The sequence below is a fragment of the Poromitra crassiceps genome (genome assembly GCF_964638095.1).
Source record: "Poromitra crassiceps genome assembly, chromosome: 29".
NCBI classification, from domain to species: domain Eukaryota; kingdom Metazoa; phylum Chordata; class Actinopteri; order Beryciformes; family Melamphaidae; genus Poromitra; species Poromitra crassiceps.
This window is the reverse complement of record NC_139641.1, coordinates 6,696,428-6,702,658: the sequence shown is the minus strand read 5'-3', so window position 1 is coordinate 6,702,658 and position 6,231 is coordinate 6,696,428.

Below are 6,231 nucleotides of genomic sequence, written 5' to 3'. Positions count from 1 at the left end.
ACTAGACACTGGCAGGTTTAATGGTACCCCTGAAGATGATAGACTCTGTTTACTTTGCGAGTTACACAAAATCGAAAATGAGATTCACTTCCTATTTTATTGCACTGCTTGCGATGATACAAGGGACGTACTCTTTAATAAAATGTCTTCTATTTATGGTGACTTCTTTGAGTTGGATGACTATGAGAAACTCGAGCTGTGTTTCAAAAAAGGAATCTTCCTCACTGCACATTTTATATGTCAAGCATGGGAGCAGAGACAGAACCTCTTGTTTAGAAACTGATGTATGTATGTATGTTTTATATTACTGTCCTGCCCATTGCTGTTTTGTGACTTGTACTTTAAATGTTTTATTTTGAATTGAAATGCTGTAAATGTGTGATGTTTTATTGTGCATGTGTCTTGTAAACCCATGGGGGTTTAGACCGGCTCCAGCGACTTATGCGCATGCGGCACTGGAAGAGGAACGCTTGATCGACCGTCTTACTTCGGAGCATTACTATTGCTGATGCTATAACTTTAGCCGCACCCCCCAAAACGGTGGGTTTCTTTTGGGGGATTCTCTATCCTAGACTGAACAGATGCCCTCCTCTCTCACCACAAGAAGAGAGGCATCTTACCACGGAGTCATTATGCCAAATAATTCGTTGCCGTGCCATTTGTGAATAAAGCTTGCTTGTCAAATGTTATCCACTGGTCTCTCATGATTGAAATGTTGGTCTCGACCTAGTTTCAAGATGAGGACCAGTCATGTTACCTCATATATATATTTTTTTATACAGGGGGAGTCTCACTGAGAGCAAATGCTCTCTTTTTCAGGAGTGCCCTGTTCACATTCACGCACGCATTCACACCTGGAAGCTGCCCAGTACAACCACAGTCTGATCTGCTGGCCACTGAGCAGCTGGAGCGGGTTGGGGTTAAGGGCCTTGCTCAAGGGCACCTCAGTGGTGGTAATGAGGGAGGGGCAAGTGCTGCCTTTTCACTTTCCCCACCCAGATTTATCCTGCCGGTCCCGGGGATTGAACCGACGACCTTCCGGTCACAAGCTCGCTTCTCTAACCGTTGGGCCACCACTGCCTCATATCACTATAGGCATCAGCTCCCAGCATAAGTCAAGTGTGACGTTGTTATGACGTGTGTCTCCTGACTCATCACCCCATCCTCAATAGCCAATCAGCCTCCTGTCAATATGACGTCGGTAATGATGTCACTGCCGAGGCTATGAGGTGGCAGTACATATAGCCATGCTCAGCGCGTCATCATCCTCTTTCCCTGATCCTTCACCTCAATGGTCGCTGTACCTGGGCTGATCGTATCCTTTCCTCTGAAGCTGTGGTTCGCCCCACCCACCTCCCCAGTCCAACCAAGTGAATCCGCGAAACTCAACCCATAGAGAAACACCTCCTTTATGCGATCTTGGGATTTCTGGTTTTACTTTGGCGTTACTATCAAATAAATATTTTACAAGAATGCGCCCAATATGAGCAGCAGATGATGAGGCAGTAAGATGTTGGGTCCAACATCATTCTGCAGATGAGACGAGACGAGCGAGGCAGCGCGGTGCGCACCGACCCGTGTGTGTGTGTGTGTGCGCCGCAGTGTTTTGCTTCCTTCTACCGCCTTCTACTCATGATGCACTGCCTTTCCTACATTTGTTCTTGTGTTTGGTTCGGTTTGCTTTCACACCACAAACGAACCGCGCTAGAGTTCACTTGCAAACAAACCGAGACCCACGTTTTCAAGCGGACCAGAGTTCGCTTGTTTGTTCCGCAACAGAGTTCGTTTGCGCTTTCACACCACCCCAAACGAAGCGCAATATCCGAGGAAACGAACTCTGGTGCGGTTAAAGCGGACCAAACAGCTTATATATGAAAGCGACCTACATCTCAGTGGCTGGTCGTACCTCGGGCTGATCGTCTTGGGGATCGAACTCACAACCTCCCAGTCTCAGGGCGGACACTCAAACCACAAAGCCACTGAGCTGGTAATAGTTAGATGATTGTTTTTTAAATAAACGACAACAAAATTATTTAAAATTAAGATTTGATTGCTAAAAATATATGATAATATGTTATGTAGCCTATTTAAGAGATGATTACATCTGTTTTTACTGGGCCGATAAATATATATGGGCCTATATAGCTCTATTTTAATTCTGAAATATTGCCTTTCCTCGTGGGCCCTTGCACACCACGTCCACGGGTGGCCAGTCTTCCCTCGGGCCTTCGCAGTGACGCGCCTCCTGCCTCTGGGCCATTCCTCCGTCTCCTCGTGCCGATCACCGGCCTTCAGGCTGAATGCCACCGTTCCCGAGCAGGAACAAGTAGCCTAGGCTATCATCTTTTCGATCTTCCGTCCAAGACGCGCTCCGGGCATCCCCTGCGCTCGGGGCTGACAGTTGGGAAGCATGCTGCATGCCGTCCCCAGCTGGAATAGCGTTTCATCGTGAAAGCCGAATTCCCCCGACCTTGCCATGGACCTGTGCCTCGAACGTGGACATGCTGAGAACGATGATCAAAGGTGAGTGGACCCGCGATTACAGATGGCTTGATAGCAGGATCAGAACAGCGGACGCTGGGAGACTGAATGGCTTGATGGCAGGAACAGGATGGTGGAAGACTTGAAAGAATAGCGAAACACAGCTCCGGAGAAGACGATCGGCCCGAGGTACGACCAGCCACTGAGATGAACAATCAGGAAAGAGGATGATGGCGTGATGACCACACTTATATACTGCTCGTGTCCTCTTTGTTGATTGGCTCAGCAGACAACATCACGGATGACATCACAGTGGTATTATGACATCACCGATGACATCAGCGAGTATAACATCACCGATGACATGACCAATGTTTTGACAGATGTCCTGGGCTGATTGGCTATGACTGGTCTCCCCATTTTGAAACTCGGTCGAGACCAACATAAGTCTACAATCTAAATTGAAAAGAGCGTGAGGGTTGATCTGGTTATCTGTATGTATAAGTTTTTTATGTAGATTGTGGTTTTTTGTATTTTTATTTCTTGTAAACAAACTTTCGCTCTATATCAAAATAAAGAGCGCGAGTTCTACACTTCAGAAGCTTTATGACCGACTACTTTGTATTATTCGACAAACCCACTGTAGTTAAGTTGCTAAGACAGTTTGCCATTTTGTTAGCAACTGACTTTATTAGGGGGCATAAAACCCTCAACATTTATGGATGGGATGTTTATGGATTATTTTATCTCACAGAACAACACGTTAAACCTTTCCTCTCTTCCTCAGGTAATTTGTTTTCCTCGGTCAAGAACATTAGAGATCACTCTCAACAGGTTGCTGCTGCTGTTCCTACTGCAATAGCTATAGTTATTTTAGTTAGTGTGGCGCTCTACTGTTACCGAAGACGAAGACAGAAACAAGGTAAGAAGCTGTAGTCTCAAGTCTTTTGGACCACATTTTCAGCTGCTGTAACTGTGATCTGATAATATATACCGTAATTCTGCCAATAAGAGCCCGGGCGCTTATTATGCTAAATCAATTTGGACCCGGGCGGTAAAAGGAAGACAGGCGGCAATTAGAGTCAGGCGGTTATTTCCATTTGGGCATAATTGAGCCAGGCCTTTATTATTTTTTGAACATAAATGCTTTCTCAGTACAAAATAAAGTGTCATTTTTAGACATAGAAATGCTCTGACAGTGAGGCTATGCTATACACGCCGTAAAAACTGCGGTAGCAGAATAAAGTGTCATTTTCAGACATTCAAAATGCTGTAGGCAGTGAGGCTAGGCTATACTGCGGTAGTAGTGCAACATACTTAGTGCAACAACAACAAAGAACAACAAATAAAAAATAAAATACCTACAGTACCCTACCATCTGCAAATAAAAATACTGTACATTAAAAACTACCGTACAATCACACAACAATAAAAGTACTGGTAAAACAAATACAAAACCTCACAACTACACCAAACACACAAAAGTAAACTGCTCAACTACCCTCCTCCTCCTCCTCCTCCTCCTCCTCCTCCTCCTCCTGCTCCTCCTCCTCCTCCTCCTTCCCCTCCTCCTCCTCATCACCATCATCCTCAATCACCAGTTCGTTGTTAAACTGTTCATCTTCATCGCTCTCTCTCCCTCTACCTCCTCCTCATCTACATTCTGGACAATTGCTTTTTCTCGAGCCCTGGCCAGCTCCAGTCGCCCGGCCGCGCACGGCTCCCCTGCCTTCAAGCAGTGAATCATGTGGTCCTCACTGCCGTCGCTGGGAACTCCCTGCCCACACACCTTGAGGATGAAACAAGCAGCAAACTGGGGGTGGGGGTTTTCACATACCGTAAACAGAAACACACACACACACACACACACACACACACACACGTCTTACCTTGAACGACCTTCTGATGGTCTCGGGGTCCAGCTGCTCCCATGCCGTCTTCACCCACCCGACCAAGAGGCGGCGTGAGGGGGCCCTCATGTTTCCTGCCCTGGTGTATGCCTTGTCTTGCTCCCCCGCCATCCAATCATCCCAGGCCGCTCTCAGGTGCGCCTTGAATGGGCCGTTCCAGACTACGTCGGGCGCCTGGACGTACTTCGTACACCCACCGGGTATGACAGCGGGCGTGAGGTTGTACCCACGCTTCAGCTGCGCCTTGGTGGCCACGCTCAGGTGACACCTGTACGAGTCCCAGACGAGCATTCTGGGCTGGAAGGAGAACTTTCCAACCACCTTCTGGAGCCACTGCTGGGCTGCTTCTTGGGCCCGCTGAGCCTCTGCTTGGGCCCGTTCTTGGGCCCGCTGAGCCTCCGTCGTATGGCAGCAAAGGCTCTCGTTCTTCAACAGCCAGAGCGCCACCTTCTCTTCGTAGGCTGCCGGTGGGGCTGAAGGGAGAGAGTTGGCGGAGGCGGTTGAGCGTGAGCTGGCGCTAGTGTGTCGCGACGCGCTATGGTGATGATGACTCCTGTGAAGGTGACTCCTCAGCCGGGGCTCTGCTCGGGAAAGGGGCCGGACTTCCTGGTACCGGGCTGACCCCTTCCCTTCCAGGGTCTCCTGGTCACAGGCGAGAGCCTGGGCAGACGATGCGCCGTCAGGGGCCACGGTCCGCTCGCTGGGGCTGTAGGATACATAGGCGTCGCTGTCCGGACTTGACTGGTGGCCAACTTGATGGGACCTACCAGCGCGTTCCTCGAAGTATTCAATGATGTCCCGGTTGGTGTCCCTTTGGCGCGCGATCTTATGGTCGAACTCAGCCCTTGTCTGGGCTAAATCGGCCCTTGCCTGGGCTACCTGAGCTGTGAGTCGGTTTTCCTGCGGTCGGAGCATCTGGGAGTGTAGGGGGACCGGCCCTTGACCACTCGTGTATCCAGATGTTTCGGACTGCTGGGGAAGAGATTACTCCTCAGCTCACCTGACTCCTGTTCCATCTCGGAGCGTCGTAAGTCCTCGGATCCGGCTCGAAGGACCAGTTTGTTAGGAAGTTTGTGTGAAGTTTGCTGGATCTTAGGTAAGGGCTCACGGGCAGTGATCGATTAGAACCACAGAGATGTCTTTCAAGCTTTAATGAAGTATCACATGCAGAAAGTAAGGCAGAAGCAACATACAGAGTAGCTTACAGATTGCAGAAAGGTCCGCAGTGCCCTGGGCGACAAGTTCATTTTTCTGCTTTCGCCACTCACGGATTCGTTTGGCGTCGACCCCAAATTGGCGAGCCGCTGCTTCCACAGAATGCTCCTCTGCATACTTCAGCACCCTCAACTTGAAGGTAATGTCGTATTTCTTTAGTTGTTTTGCTGTTTTCCGTGCATCTGCTCTGTCCGCCATTTCGTCTCTCTCTCTATTCGTTCGCTGTCCCTGTTAGGAAGTTTGTGTGAAGTTTGCTGGATCTTAGGTAAGGGCTCACGGGCAGTGATCGATTAGAACCACAGAGATGTCTTTCAAGCTTTAATTAAGTATCACAGGCAGAAAGTAAGGCAGAAGCAACATACAGAGTAGCGTACAGATTGCAGAAAGGGAGCAACAGGACCTAACTAAACATGACAGAACAACACCTTTATAACTCCCACATTCGAGGTATGACATCATTGGTGATGTCACAACGTCCCGGGAGGTATGACATCATCGATGACCTCACAAAGTCACGTCTGCCATCACACAGTCTGGAGACATCGCTGATGACCTCACAGGGGAAACTCTGACATCACCGATGACGTCACAAGGTGAACTCCGCGGTGTCACCGCCGTGACATCA